Here is a 13,479-nt window from a genome sequence, read left to right on the forward strand (position 1 = left end):
CAACACAATCAAGGTTGATCATCCAAGTAGAGGAAGTTATAGTAATGTATTTAGATATACTTATTAGTCCTTCTAAGAGTTTCTTCACTTCAGATACCCGCTTTATAGTAAGCATCCAACAAGAACAATCAAATTTGACATACTACAAAGTAATAACATTCTTAAAAGTCTTGAACCATGAATTTACTATGAATTTGTGCTCACTGATCATCAAATTCGAATAATATGGTATTAAGTTATGAAACCAACTCAAGAAAAGATAGAAAAGATAGATCAACGCCTTAGAATTCAGCCTCTTCGAGGGGGCAACCTCCTTTACATTACATAAATGAACAATTCTTGGATGATTCAAATGACAAAACCTCCTTTCTATATATAGGAGTCTAAGGAGTCACAATATAATCCAGCCGACCTAACAATAATAATATAAAGCCACAAAAATAACAATAGAGGGATTCTATGGGGCACAGTAATAACAATATGGGGGCAATAGGGGCACAACAATATTAATAAGGGGTATAACTACAATAGTAATGGGGTAATCACTAGTATTATAGGGACCCAACATGCCCCTCTCCTTCAAAAAAGTGTTGTCCTCAACGCTTGAGTAGTTCTGGATACTTCTGCATAAAATTCTCATCCTCCCATGTGGAATCTTCAGCGGATAAGTTCTTCCACTTGATAAGATACTCTGAAATTGATCGATTTCGTAGCTGTCGAGTTCTTGTTTCTGTGACTGCTTCCGGTTCCAATATAATTTTTCCTTCCTCGTCAAGTTCTGGCAATATTGTTTGAACTGGGAGCTTGTCACCTATAACCTTCTTTAAACATGAAACATGGAAAACTGGGTGCAATCGAGAAGCTGCAGGAAGCTCCAATTTGTATGCCATAGTACCAATCTTTTGCAACACCTTGTACGGACCATAATACTTTGGTGATAATTTATTATCCTTCTTAGCTTGCTTGAGGGACATTTGCTTATATGGTTGTAGCCGTAGGAATACCCAATCACCTACATCAAAACTTCTTTCACTGCGATGTTGATCTGCCTGTTGTTTCATTCTATTCTGTGCCAACACGAGGTTATCCTTTAAGAGTTGGAGGACTTGTTGTTGATGTTCGATGTGATGTTCCACTGCCTGAACCTTAGAATTTTCTCTTAAATATGATGTGATGGATGGTGGTTGATACCCATAAAGTGCCATAAATGGGGTCATTTTTGTTGCTGTATGGAAGGAAGTGTTATACCACCATTCAGCCAGAGGCAACCATTTGACCCATTGTGTCTGTTTATCAGATACAAAGCAACGAAGATATCCTTCCAAACATTTGTTTACTATCTCAGTTTTCCCATCAGATTGAGGATGATAAGATGAGCTATGAGCTAACTGAGTACCAAGACAAGAAAATAATTCTGTCCAAAAATTTCCAGTGAAAATGGGATCTCTGTCACTTACAATAATTTTGGGTTTCCATGTAGCTTTTGAATTGTTTCCATAAATGCAGTAGAAACTGTACTGGCTTTAAATGGATGTGATAATGCACAAAAGTGTGCATACTTGGTAAGTCTGTCAACTACCACCATGATGACACTCTTTCCCTCAGACTTGGGTAAACCTGTGATAAAATCCATTGAAACCTCCTCCCAACGTTGGCTTGGAATGGATAAAGGTTGTAATAGACCCGGTGTCTTAATTGTTTCAACTTTATTTTGTTGGCAAACCAAACATTCCGCCACAAACTTTTGAATATCTGATTTAAGGCCATCCCAAAAAAATTCCTTCTTAACCCTGTGGTAAGTTTTTAAAAATCCTGAGTGCCCTCCTAAGGGAGAAGTGTGCAATTCCATAAGAATCTTTTGTTTTAGCTGGGAATTCTTACAGAGGTATAAGCGATCTTTGTACCATAACGAATCATTTTGCCAGCTAAATGTATCAGACGTACTGGAATCTTGTTGTAACTTTCGAATAAGTGCCCACACTTCTTCGTCATTCTTCCATTCCTCCCTTGCTTCGTTTATCCAATCTGGTTGGATAATAGAAATGGCGCACAACAATGCTTCCACATCCTCATCCTTTCTTGAGAGTGCATCTGCCACCACATTTTGCTTCCCTTTTTTGTAGATGATTTCAAAGTCATAACCCAACATCTTTGTGACCCACTTTTGTTGCTCTTCAGAGGATAATCTTTGTTCTAAAAAGTATTTAAGGCTATCATGATCCGTTTTTACCTTGAAGTGTCTTCCCATTAGGTAGGGTCGCCATTTCTTAAGTGCATGGAGTATTGCCAACATTTCCTTCTCATAAATAGCTTTGCTTAAAAACTTTCCCTTGATTGGACGACTTTCAAAAGCAATGGGTCTTTCATCTTGCATTAGAACAGCACCAATTCCATTTCCTGAAGCATCACATTCCACAATAAAGGTTTTTGTGAAGTCCGGTGTAGCTAAGACCGGTGCTTGGCACATTGCCTCTTTAAGATGTTCAAAGGCCTTTGTTGCTTCCGGAGTCCATGAAAATGCATCTTTCTTCAATAATGTTGTTAGAGGTGCTGCTATTCTCCCATAATTCTTAACAAACTTGCGATAATACCCTGTCAACCCGAGAAATCCTCGCAGATGCTTTATGGATGTGGGGATTTTCCATTCCTTAATGGCTTTAATTTTGCTAGGGTCTACCTTAACTCCTTCATGAGATACAATATGACCCAAATATTCCACCTCCTGGACTCCAAAGAAACATTTGGATCTTTTTGCATATAATTGTTTCTCCTCCAATAGTTGTAGCACCTTGTCAACATGTTCAACATGATCCTTCCAAGACTTGTTGTAGATTAGTATATCATCAAAAAATACTAACACAAATTTTCTAAGGAATGGTTTGAAAATTGAATTCATCAAACCTTGAAATGTTGAAGGTGCATTGGTAAGGCCAAAAGGCATGACCAAAAATTCATAATGACCCTCATGAGTTCTAAATGTTGTTTTCGGAATGTCTTCAGTCTTCATTCTGATTTGATGATATCCTGAACGAAGATCCAACTTGGTGAAGTAAATTGATCCATGCAATTCATCCAGTAATTCATCAATGACAGGAATGGGGAACTTATCTTTAATAGTGAGCTTGTTGAGCTCCCTATAATCCTGACACATGCGCCATGATCCATCCTTCTTGTGCACCAATACTACTGGAGCAGAGAAAGAACTTTGACTCGGTTGAATTATACCAGCCTCTAGCATTTCTGCAACCATACGTTCAATTTCACTCTTTTGGACATAGGGATATCTGTACGGCCTGATGTTTGGAGGAACACTTCCTGGAATCAGATGAATAGCATGATCATGATCACGCATAGGTGGGAGACCTTTGGGAGTCTCAAATACCTTGGAATGATTGTCCAGGACTTTTTGGAGATCTGGAGAAATAGATGATTCCAATGTGGAAACATCTAGCGAACATAATTGTGCAATTACACCTCTTTGCTCCTTTTTTAGAAGCTTTGTCATACCATTAGAGCTGATTATCTTTCCTGGTTTCCCTGCAATACCCCTTAATTCAACTTCCTTTCCTTCCATAGAAAATTTGATGAAAAGTTCTTGAAAATTAAAAGCTATTGTACCCAAGATTGTAGCCATTGGACTCCTAGTACAACATCAGCACCTCCCATTGGAATGGAAAGCATTGGGCTAGTCAATACATATTCTCCCATGGATAGCTTGATATTATGGCACTTTCCAGAGCAATTTATTGTTCCTCCATTTGCAATCATCACTTGACACTCTGGTGCTGGATATAGGAAGCAATTCAATTCTTTTGCTACCTTACAATGAATAAAATTGTGGGTGCTTCCTGAATCAATCAACACTATTACCTTTTTCTTCTTGATTTGTCCTTCTATCTTGATGGTTTGAGGAGTGGTAATTCCCGCCAATGCATTACAAGATATGGTCGGATTTATTTGTTCTTCATCTAGGCTTTGTTCCTGGAGTATATCCTCTTCTTTTGACCTTTCTTGCTCCTTTTCTTCTTCCTCTTCACAATCTATGTAGAATAATTTCTTCTCAGCACACTTATGACCTTTAGTGTATTTGCTATCACAACTGTAACAAAGCCCTTTTGCTCTTTTTTCTTCCAATTGTTGTGGTGTCAACCTTATAGGTTGTGGAAGACTAGGGGCAACAACACTTCCATCTTTATAGTTGTGAGTGGTATGCTTCCTGGTTGCCATAATTTTGCTTTCCATTTTTCTTGCTAACCTGAATGCCTTCTCTAATGAATCAGGTTCCCAAAGGCGAACATCATGTTGGATATTATCCTTTAAAGACCCTATGAACACATCAATCCTATGCTCCTCTGGAATATCTTTTACCCTTATGTTCAATTTTTGGAACTCCTCAATGTGCTCCATTATTGAACCCTTTTGTTTGAGACTTATCAATTGGCTAAAAAAAGTGTTGCTTTTTGTATCCTCATAATGTGCTATCAATTCTTCCGTAAAAATTGCCCAAGTGATAAATTGTTTACGAGAGCAAAGCCATTGATACCATACAAACTGATTTGGTTCCAAATATAAAGTTGCCATACGTACCTTTTGTGTTTTTTGCACATTATTGAGATCGAAGAATTGCTCCATCTGTAATATCCATGTGGCAGGATCCTTGCCATCAAACTTCCTCATATCGATTTTTGGAATATGGTGAGTCTTCGATCCAACATTAGAGTCTATGGAATCATGATTAACATTTCTTTTGTTCTCATCATGAGTTTCCTTTAGTACCCTTTCACCCTTAGGGACCATTTCTTATAGCAACTTATTCATATTTATCTTCAATTCGTCCATGTCTGTCTTCAAATCCATCTTCAAATCATCCATCTTAGCTTCCATGTCAATCCTCTTAGCTTCTACGCCTTTTTTTAAACAGTCCATCTTAGCTTCTACACCTTTCTTTAAACCATCCATCTTAGCTTCTACATCTTTCTTTAAACCATCCATCTTAGATTCTGTTCCTTTTTGTGCAAGGGACAGTTGTTGCACTTGGTCTTGTAATTTTGATATATCATGTTGCATTTCTTCCTCTTCTTCATGAGTCATGCTAGAGCTTTCAGGTTCCTTACTAGGTGTTTGCATTTTCTTTCCTCGAGGCATCAGTTACCGATAATAATGCTCTACTATGCCCTTTGAATTCCTTCAAAATAAATTTTCAAACCAAGCTTAAGCAAAAATTTAAGAAAATCTACACACCTTTTTTCACTTTGTAGGAGCTCGATATTGCCTCTGATGTATCTCTGTACTTTCCAATCATCTAGTTCTGAATTTGTGAGCTATAGTAACCCTTTGTGTCCTCTTTCCAATGCCACAAGTCTGACCCAAATTGGATTCTCCAAGGAAGAGTTATGTGAAATCTCCCACAGTGACTTGCTTATAGACTAGTTCAGTAGAGCAAACTTGTACGACGTGCCACGAGTCACTGTTTCGACCTTTGGATCTAAAACATGCACACAAGAAACTATAGCTTGTCCTCTTTCTTTACCTTCTTACGAAATTTCAATCCGATCCCCAGAGAGAAAGTTATGACAATTTTCCCCAGGTCACCTGTTTTGAATGTAATTCAGGAGTCTGCAAAAAGACCAACTTCCTCAGATCATATCTCCGCAAATATCGTGCGAAAAGCTCTGAAATTCGGACCCAAGGTTCAGCGCGATTTCTTCTCAAATGGGGGTTTTTTTGCGACTTCTGAAACATCACAAAAAAAAAGTTATAGCGAAAATGACATGATGACCTGTTCAGAGTAGCGAAACCCTAGAATCCAAAGCTCTGATACCAAATGTTATGAAACCAGCTCAAGAAAAGATAAAAAAGATAGATCAACGCCTTATAATTCAGCCTCTTCGAGGGGGAAACCTCCTTTACATTACATAAATGAACAATTCTTGGATGATTCAAATGACAAAACCTCTTTTCTATATATAGGAGTCTAAGGAGTCACAATATAATCCAGCCGACCTAACAATAATAATATAAAGCCACAAAAATAACAATAGAGGGATTCTATGGGGCACAGTGATAACAATATGGGGGCAATAGGGGCACAAAAATATTAATAAGCGGTATAACTACAATAGTAATGGGGTAATCACTAGTATTATAGGGACCCAACATATTATTTGTAGGTAACATAGTGCCTTCCTTACAGAGCTTGTCCACTATTCAGTTCCATTCCCTAAAGATACATGAAAATTCTATTTGAAGAAATAATCCAACAATATAATGAATATGGTTTACAAATGGCCTTAAGTTGATATTGCGTTGTTGGATGTTGATATTGTGTTGTTGGATGACGCATCCTCTTCAATATTTGGCTCATTTACTCAAGGGAGATGCACTCTTTAGTTGAGATAAATGTTAGTGCATCTTATTTCATAACTTGTTAGGAGGATTTAAATACTTGCACCTGGTCCATTTCAAACCTGAAATTAATTACAATTATCCCATTATTTATTTATTTTTATGTGTGGTTCATGAACACTGGAGATCGGTGGTCGTTACATCCACGTAACACTTGGGAAGCTCTTGTGCTAAACAATACAATGTTGGCTCAGCTGAACAACTAAGGCAATTTCGATTTTCAAATAGACAAAAGACCCCACTTGCTCCCTAATTCCTTCCTTTTATAAGTGATGGCCATGCATTCCTTGTGGGTCCCTCCACAATTTCGATGTTTCCTTAAGCAATTTGAATTCCCTTCCTCCCAAGTGTGTATTTTGAGTGGGCCCCGTATTCCACTAGCACGCAAATAAAGAATTCCTCCTATTTTCACCACCAAAATTTTCCTTGAACTAGTATTAACTAAAAATGTCAAAATTACTTTTCCCAACATTAGGAAAATTTAGGAAGGAAGATTACAATATCTATATTTCCACATTTAGAACTTCTGTAACATCATCAAATAACACTTAAAAATAGGTTTCTTATGCATAGAACTAGGATAGTGATTTATTTAAGTTAATGCCATTTCTCTTGCATCTTGCGTGGGTGAATAAGTTTTACAAGATATTTCATTTCTATCCTCTACACTTTTGTAATGAACTAACTCTGAAAAAATAACTTCTTTACTGATTCCTCTTTTCATTTTCATATGTGTCAAAGCGATGGTCCATGGAATCCTTGTTTATGTAGATTGTCATGATTAAATATTTTGTTGTGAGCAAGAATCCAAATGGATATATGGATATGTGGTAGTCAATATCTTCGTTCAACTTATTTCTAGATGATGGAATGGGGTGATAGGATTTCATTAGTTATATATTTCAAATATTCAATGCTCATAAATAGATTCCCCCTTTGGGGGGGGGGGGGCACATCCTCTTCAATATTTGGCTCATTTATTCAAGGGAGATGCACCCTTTAGTTGACATAGATGATAGTTCACCTTATTGCATAACTCGTTAGGAGGATTTAAATACTTGCATCTGGTCCATTTCAAACTTGAAATTAATTAGAGTTGTCCCATTATTTATTTATTTTTATGTGTGGTTCACGAACGATGGAGATCAGTGGTCGTTACATCCACATAAAATATTTAGGCATACCCACCGGAAGGGATCAATTCCCACCAACTCAATAGCTGATCCTAACCCCAAGAACATCAAGGATAACCGACCATGTGATGTTCCATTACCGAGGTGCTTTAATGATGAGAACTCAAACAATTGAGCTAATCCTTGGGGCTATTAGGTTTTTGTTAGTTAAATATTTCAAATATTCAATGCTCATAAATCGATTCCCACTTGGGGAAGGTGGGGGGGTGCATCCGCTTCAATATTTGGCTCATTTATTCAAGGGAGATGCACCCTTTAGCTAAGATAGATGCTAGTTCATCTTATTTCATAACTCATTAGGAGGATTTAATTACTTTCATTTGGTCCATTTCAAACCTGAAACTAATTAGAGTTGTCCCATTATTCATTTATTTTTATGTGTGGTTCACGAACACTAGAGATCGGTGGTCGTTACATCCACATAACACTTGGGAAGCTCTTGTGCTAAAAAACACAATGTTGGCTCAGTTGAACAGTTAAGGTAATTTCGATTTCCAAATAAACAAAAGACCCCGCTTGCTCCCTCTTTCCTTCCTTTTATAAGTGATGGCCATGCATTCGTTGTAGGTGCCTCCACAATTTCGATTTTGCCTTAAGGAATTTGAATTCCCTTCCTCCCAAGTGTGTATTTCAAGTGGGCCCAATATTCCATTAGCATGCAAATATTCCTCCTATTTTCTCCACCAAAATTTTCCTTGAGCTAGTATTAACCAAAATTGTCAAAATTAATTTTCCAAACAATAGGAAAATTTAGGAAGGAACATTACAATATCCATATTTCCACATTGAGAACTTAAGTAACATCATCAAATAACACTTAAAAATAGGTTTCTTATGCATAGAACTAGCATAGTGATTTATTTAAGTCAATGACATTTCTCTTGTATCTTGCGTCGGTGAATAAGTTTTACAAGATATTTCATTTCTATCCTCCACACTTTTCAAATGAACTAACTCTCTAAAAATAACTTCTCTACTAATTCCTCTTTTCATTTTCATATGTGTCAAAGCGAGGGTCCATGGAATCCTTGTTTATGTAGATTTTCATGAGTAGAGATTTTGTTGTGAGCAAGAATGCAAATGGATATAGGGATATGTGGTAGTCAATATCTCACTTCAACTAATTTCTAGATGATGTAATGGGGTGATAGGTTTTCGTTAGTTAAATATTTCAAATATTCAATGCTCATAAATAGATTCCCCCTTGTGGGGGGGTGCATGCTCTTCAGTATTTGTCTCATTTATTCAAGGGAGATGCACCCTTTAGTTGAGATAGATGCTAGTTCATCTTATTGCATAACTCATTAGGAGGATTTAAATACTTGCATCTGGTCCATTTCGAACCTGAAATAAAGTAGAGTTGTCCCATTATTTATTTATTTTTATATGTGGCTCACGGACACTGGAGATCGGTGGTCGTTACATCCACATAAAATATTCAGGGATATCCACCTTAAGGGATCACTTCCCACCAACTTAGTAGCAGAGCCTAACCCCAAGAACATCGAGGATAACCAACCATGTGACATTCGATTACTGAGGTGCTTTAATGATGAGAACTCGAACAATCGAGCTAATCCTTGGGGCTATTAGAAATTTTCCATTCAGAAAGATCAAAGAGAAATTTGATACCCTAATTTAATATTTATACTCTTATATATTGAAGGAAAATCCCTAAAGAAATGGATGGAAACCCATTATATTGTCTTCCCATATTTGGTTTGTTCCAGGATACCTAGAATCCATTTGAGATTCTTTTGGATGGAGGATGAATAATTTCTGGAGATACTAAATATGGAATCCAAAGATCATTCCACTTTATCATCCAATATGCTAATATGTTTTTCTCTAAATTATCTACGCTAGAGAAATTCTTCCCACTATTTATATTTTACTTCTCGCATATCCTCATAAAGAGATTGGCTCCCTTTGCTTGATTAGACAATCTATGATCTCTTATTTCCATATAACATCTATTTAAGGGACCATGAAGTATTTTATAGTTGACTAGATGGAATTTCTTTTTCTTTTCTTTCTTTCCACATGAATATTTTAATATCTAAATTCGCAAAGATTGTGTGAACCGCATTGGGGCTGGAGCAGTTGAATTGAGAAAAATGACTAGAGTGGACATGATGATAAATTTTACAAGGATAATCCAATCAACTAGATTGTGCCACTCAGTTCCCAAATTGATCATCTTAATCTTAAAATTTTAAAGCATGGGGGACTAATATGAGATTCTTGGATGGGTAAGCCCTATAGGGATGCCCAAATATGAATGTCTTACAATGACCTTGAACTAGGAATACCATCTCTATTACAATATTATGGAGGGTAAACATGGAGCTATTCCAACTGGATATGTTGCTTTTGTTGTTATTTATTTTCTTTGTCGAGGCCTCTAATTATAATCTATTGCTAATTTGAATCTTTGTGATATTTTCACTAAGGATTCATCAAGGAGGAGAATATCATGTACGAGTTGAGAGTGGTTTATCACTTTTGTTCCTGTAACGATTTCCACTCTACGGAGAATTTCCATTTCTCTTTCTTCTTCAATCCTTTTACCAACCAATTTTTCAATTAATATGTACAAGAATGATTAAATAGGAAAACATCCTTCTCGGAAGGTATGCAAACTAATATATATGATTACATATCAACTTGTGATGCTTTGTAGAGAAGTAAGGGAGAGATGATGAAGATAATAAGGGCATTTCAACCTCAATCAATCCTAACATAGATCTAGATGGACATTTCAATGGATTTTATCACAGGACTATACAAAAGTGAGCAATAAATCAACACAATCAAGGTTGATCATCCAAGTAGAGGAAGTTATAGTAATGTATTTAGATATACTTATTAGTCCTTCTAAGAGTTTCTTCACTTCAGATAACTGCTTTATAGTAAGCATCCAACAGGAACAATCAAATTTGACATACTACAAAGTAATAGCATTCTTAAAAGTCTTGAACCATGAATTTACTATGAATTTGTGCTCACTGATCATCGAATTCGAATAGTATGGTATTATTTGTAGGTAACATAGTGCCTTCCTTACAAAGCTTGTCCACTATTCGGTTCCATTCCCTAATGATACATGAAAATTCTATTTGAAGAAATAATCCAACAATATAATGAATATGGTTTGCAAATGGACTTAAGTTGATATTGTGTTGTTGGATGTTGCTAGATACATGGTTCATGACAAGTCCAAAATCTCCATATACTCTAAGAGTACCAAATCATGGAAGAGGTGATAATTTCAAAACTAGGAAGAGAGAAATAAAATCATTGAGATTATTAGTACCCTTCCCTACATTTACTTTGAGTAGAAATAATTGGTAATGAGATAAATATAAAACTTTTATTTATATCAAAAATAGTTTGCCTAGATTCTTGCCCCCCTACGAGTTGGTCAAGAGGATGAAGAACCAATGGCCTTCAATCCATGATATTAATAGGTCCAAAAATCCCACATACACCATATAACCCTATTTTTAAAAAAATTAGAAAAAGAAAAGACACCATAAGTCGATAAAACATAAATTAACATCTTGTCATTTCTTATCTACATAAAGCAAACAAATCTTAAAGGCCCTACACATCTTTTATCTCTTAAATAGCTTAATATAATAATAATGCTAAAATGATAATGAATTTAATCATTATCATATTATGAGACATAGGATAACAAGCAATCTACTATTCAAAGGCTGAGCGAGGGTCATCACTGATTTCTAGGGTAGTACAATAGTCTTCAAGTGAAGAGAGGAATCCACGAGCTCATTCTACTTCTATTAGGATACCTCAATGGTTCAATCAAACATTGATGGATTCTCATGAGCATGTTGAGAGTCCTAGTAGCACTTTTAGAGAGAACAATCCTTTAAAAAAGTTTCCAAACTATATGACATTGATGAGAAGCATTATATATTCCAATTGTTATAGTTTTCAAGAGGCAATAGAACAATATGTATGGAAACATGTTGTGTGGAGGAGCACAGCTCCATCATGAAGAATGATTTTTGGGACATAATACCAAGACCAAAAGGGAAGACAACTCTAAGTTCTTGGTGGCTCTACAAGATCGAGCATGTTGTATATGGTAGCATTGAGAAGTTCAAGGTGAGGTTTGTGGTGAGAGGGTTCTTTGAGAGAAAGGGAGTAAACTATGGGGAGAAATTTGCTCTAGTCGCCAAGTACACTTCTATTATAGTTGTTGCATCCTTGGTTTCATTTATGGTATGGAAAATACATTAGTTGGATGTGATGACAACTTTCCTTAATGGGATCATACGGTAAGAAGTGTACATAGAGCAACCTCAAGGCTTTGAGGTAAATGGGATGGATTCCCATTTGTGTAGGCTAAAGAATTCCTTATATGGACTTGAGTGCGCATCAAAAGCATGGTATTCTAGGATTGATGCATATTTACAGATTATGTCTTCACCAAAACTGAAACAGATTCTTAACTTATACTACATATTTGTTCATATTGAAATATTTACTTTAGTGTTGTATGTAGATGACTTCATACATGTGGTAGCTGAATTCGGTAGATGAATGATACTATGATGATGCATTAGTTCCTGGGGTTGGTGGTTTGGTAGAGACTATGGGAGGTCTTCCTTAGGTGGGATAAGGATGCAATTCAAATTCTAAATAAGTTTTAGATGGAGGATTGAAAACCAACGGCCACATCCATGATCACTAATTTGAAGAAAATGGAAACTTTAGATTCGGAGTTGGTGGATCCCATGATGTGCACATAACTATTAAGTTCCTTGATTTATTTGGTCAACACTAGGCCAACATATGTTTTGTACTCGACACCTTGAGTTAGTTTGTGGTGGAGGTAAGACAGGAGCATCATGTAGCAACAAAATATGTGCTTAGATATTTGAGGAGCACACTGGAGTATGGTCTTAGATATGTTGGAGATGTTTAAGTGAAGTTGCATGGTTATTTCTCAGATTGGGTAGGCATTATTGTAGAGAGGGAGAGCAGCTTAGCGTGTTGCTTTAACATGGGATCAATTATGGTATTGTGGTTAAATAGGAAGCATACTTCATGAGATTTTCCACTATTTGGTTTTGCTCCCTAAAGATGACGCCTTTCCTTAATGGGATCATTGGGGAAGAAGTGTCCATAGAGAAATATCAGGGATTTGAGGCAAATGGGAGGGATTCCAATGCGTGTAGGCTTAATCACTCCTTATATGGACTCTAGTGGGCATTAAAAACATATTATTCTATGATTGATGCATGTTTACACATTATGGGCTTCACCAAAAGTGAAACAAACTCTTGACTTATATTACATATTTGTTCATACCTATTTATTTACCTTGGTGTTGTGTGTATATGAATTTCTTTTAATAGGTGTAGAGTAGCCCAACATGGCAATTGAATTCAAGATGAATGATACTAGGATGATGCATTAGTTCTTAGGGTTGGTGGTTTAGTAGAGGCCATGGGAGTTTTTCTTAGGTGGGATAAGTAGGGGGAATAAAGAGGTCTCATGCCCTCAGGAACCACATCTCAATAATATCATGCAGAGACACACATTAACACCTAGAGAGACGAAGATAGAGGGGCGTGTTGTTCTTGGGTTCCGGGGACGCATTCCACACAGAAAATGCACTCGATGAATTCATCCATTTCTCTACCAACTCTGGATGGTGACGTTTCAGCACGTCTTTGAGGCCCTCTGTGTTGTTTATCCATGCCATCCCAACCTCCGTATACACTTCTTTCTTGAAATCACTCGTGAAAAAGTGATCTGCCTCCAATCGACTGCAATCGACATATATTCACAAAACGCATCTTACTAAAGGAATGATAAATTTTGCGCTTTTTATTGAAGAATGGAA

The 13,479-nt window shown here is 36.6% G+C and overlaps 1 pseudogene; it reads right to left on the reverse strand.

The window, feature by feature from the left end:
- Positions 1–13,479, reverse strand: part of LOC149154993 (alpha-dioxygenase PIOX-like) — a 50,789-nt pseudogene that overhangs the window by 30,954 nt on the left and 6,356 nt on the right.

This window comes from Pinus tabuliformis, chromosome 9 (genome assembly GCF_031772625.1).
Source record: "Pinus tabuliformis cultivar Carrire ecotype Pingquan chromosome 9, CPIR1, whole genome shotgun sequence".
NCBI lineage: Eukaryota > Viridiplantae > Streptophyta > Pinopsida > Pinales > Pinaceae > Pinus > Pinus tabuliformis.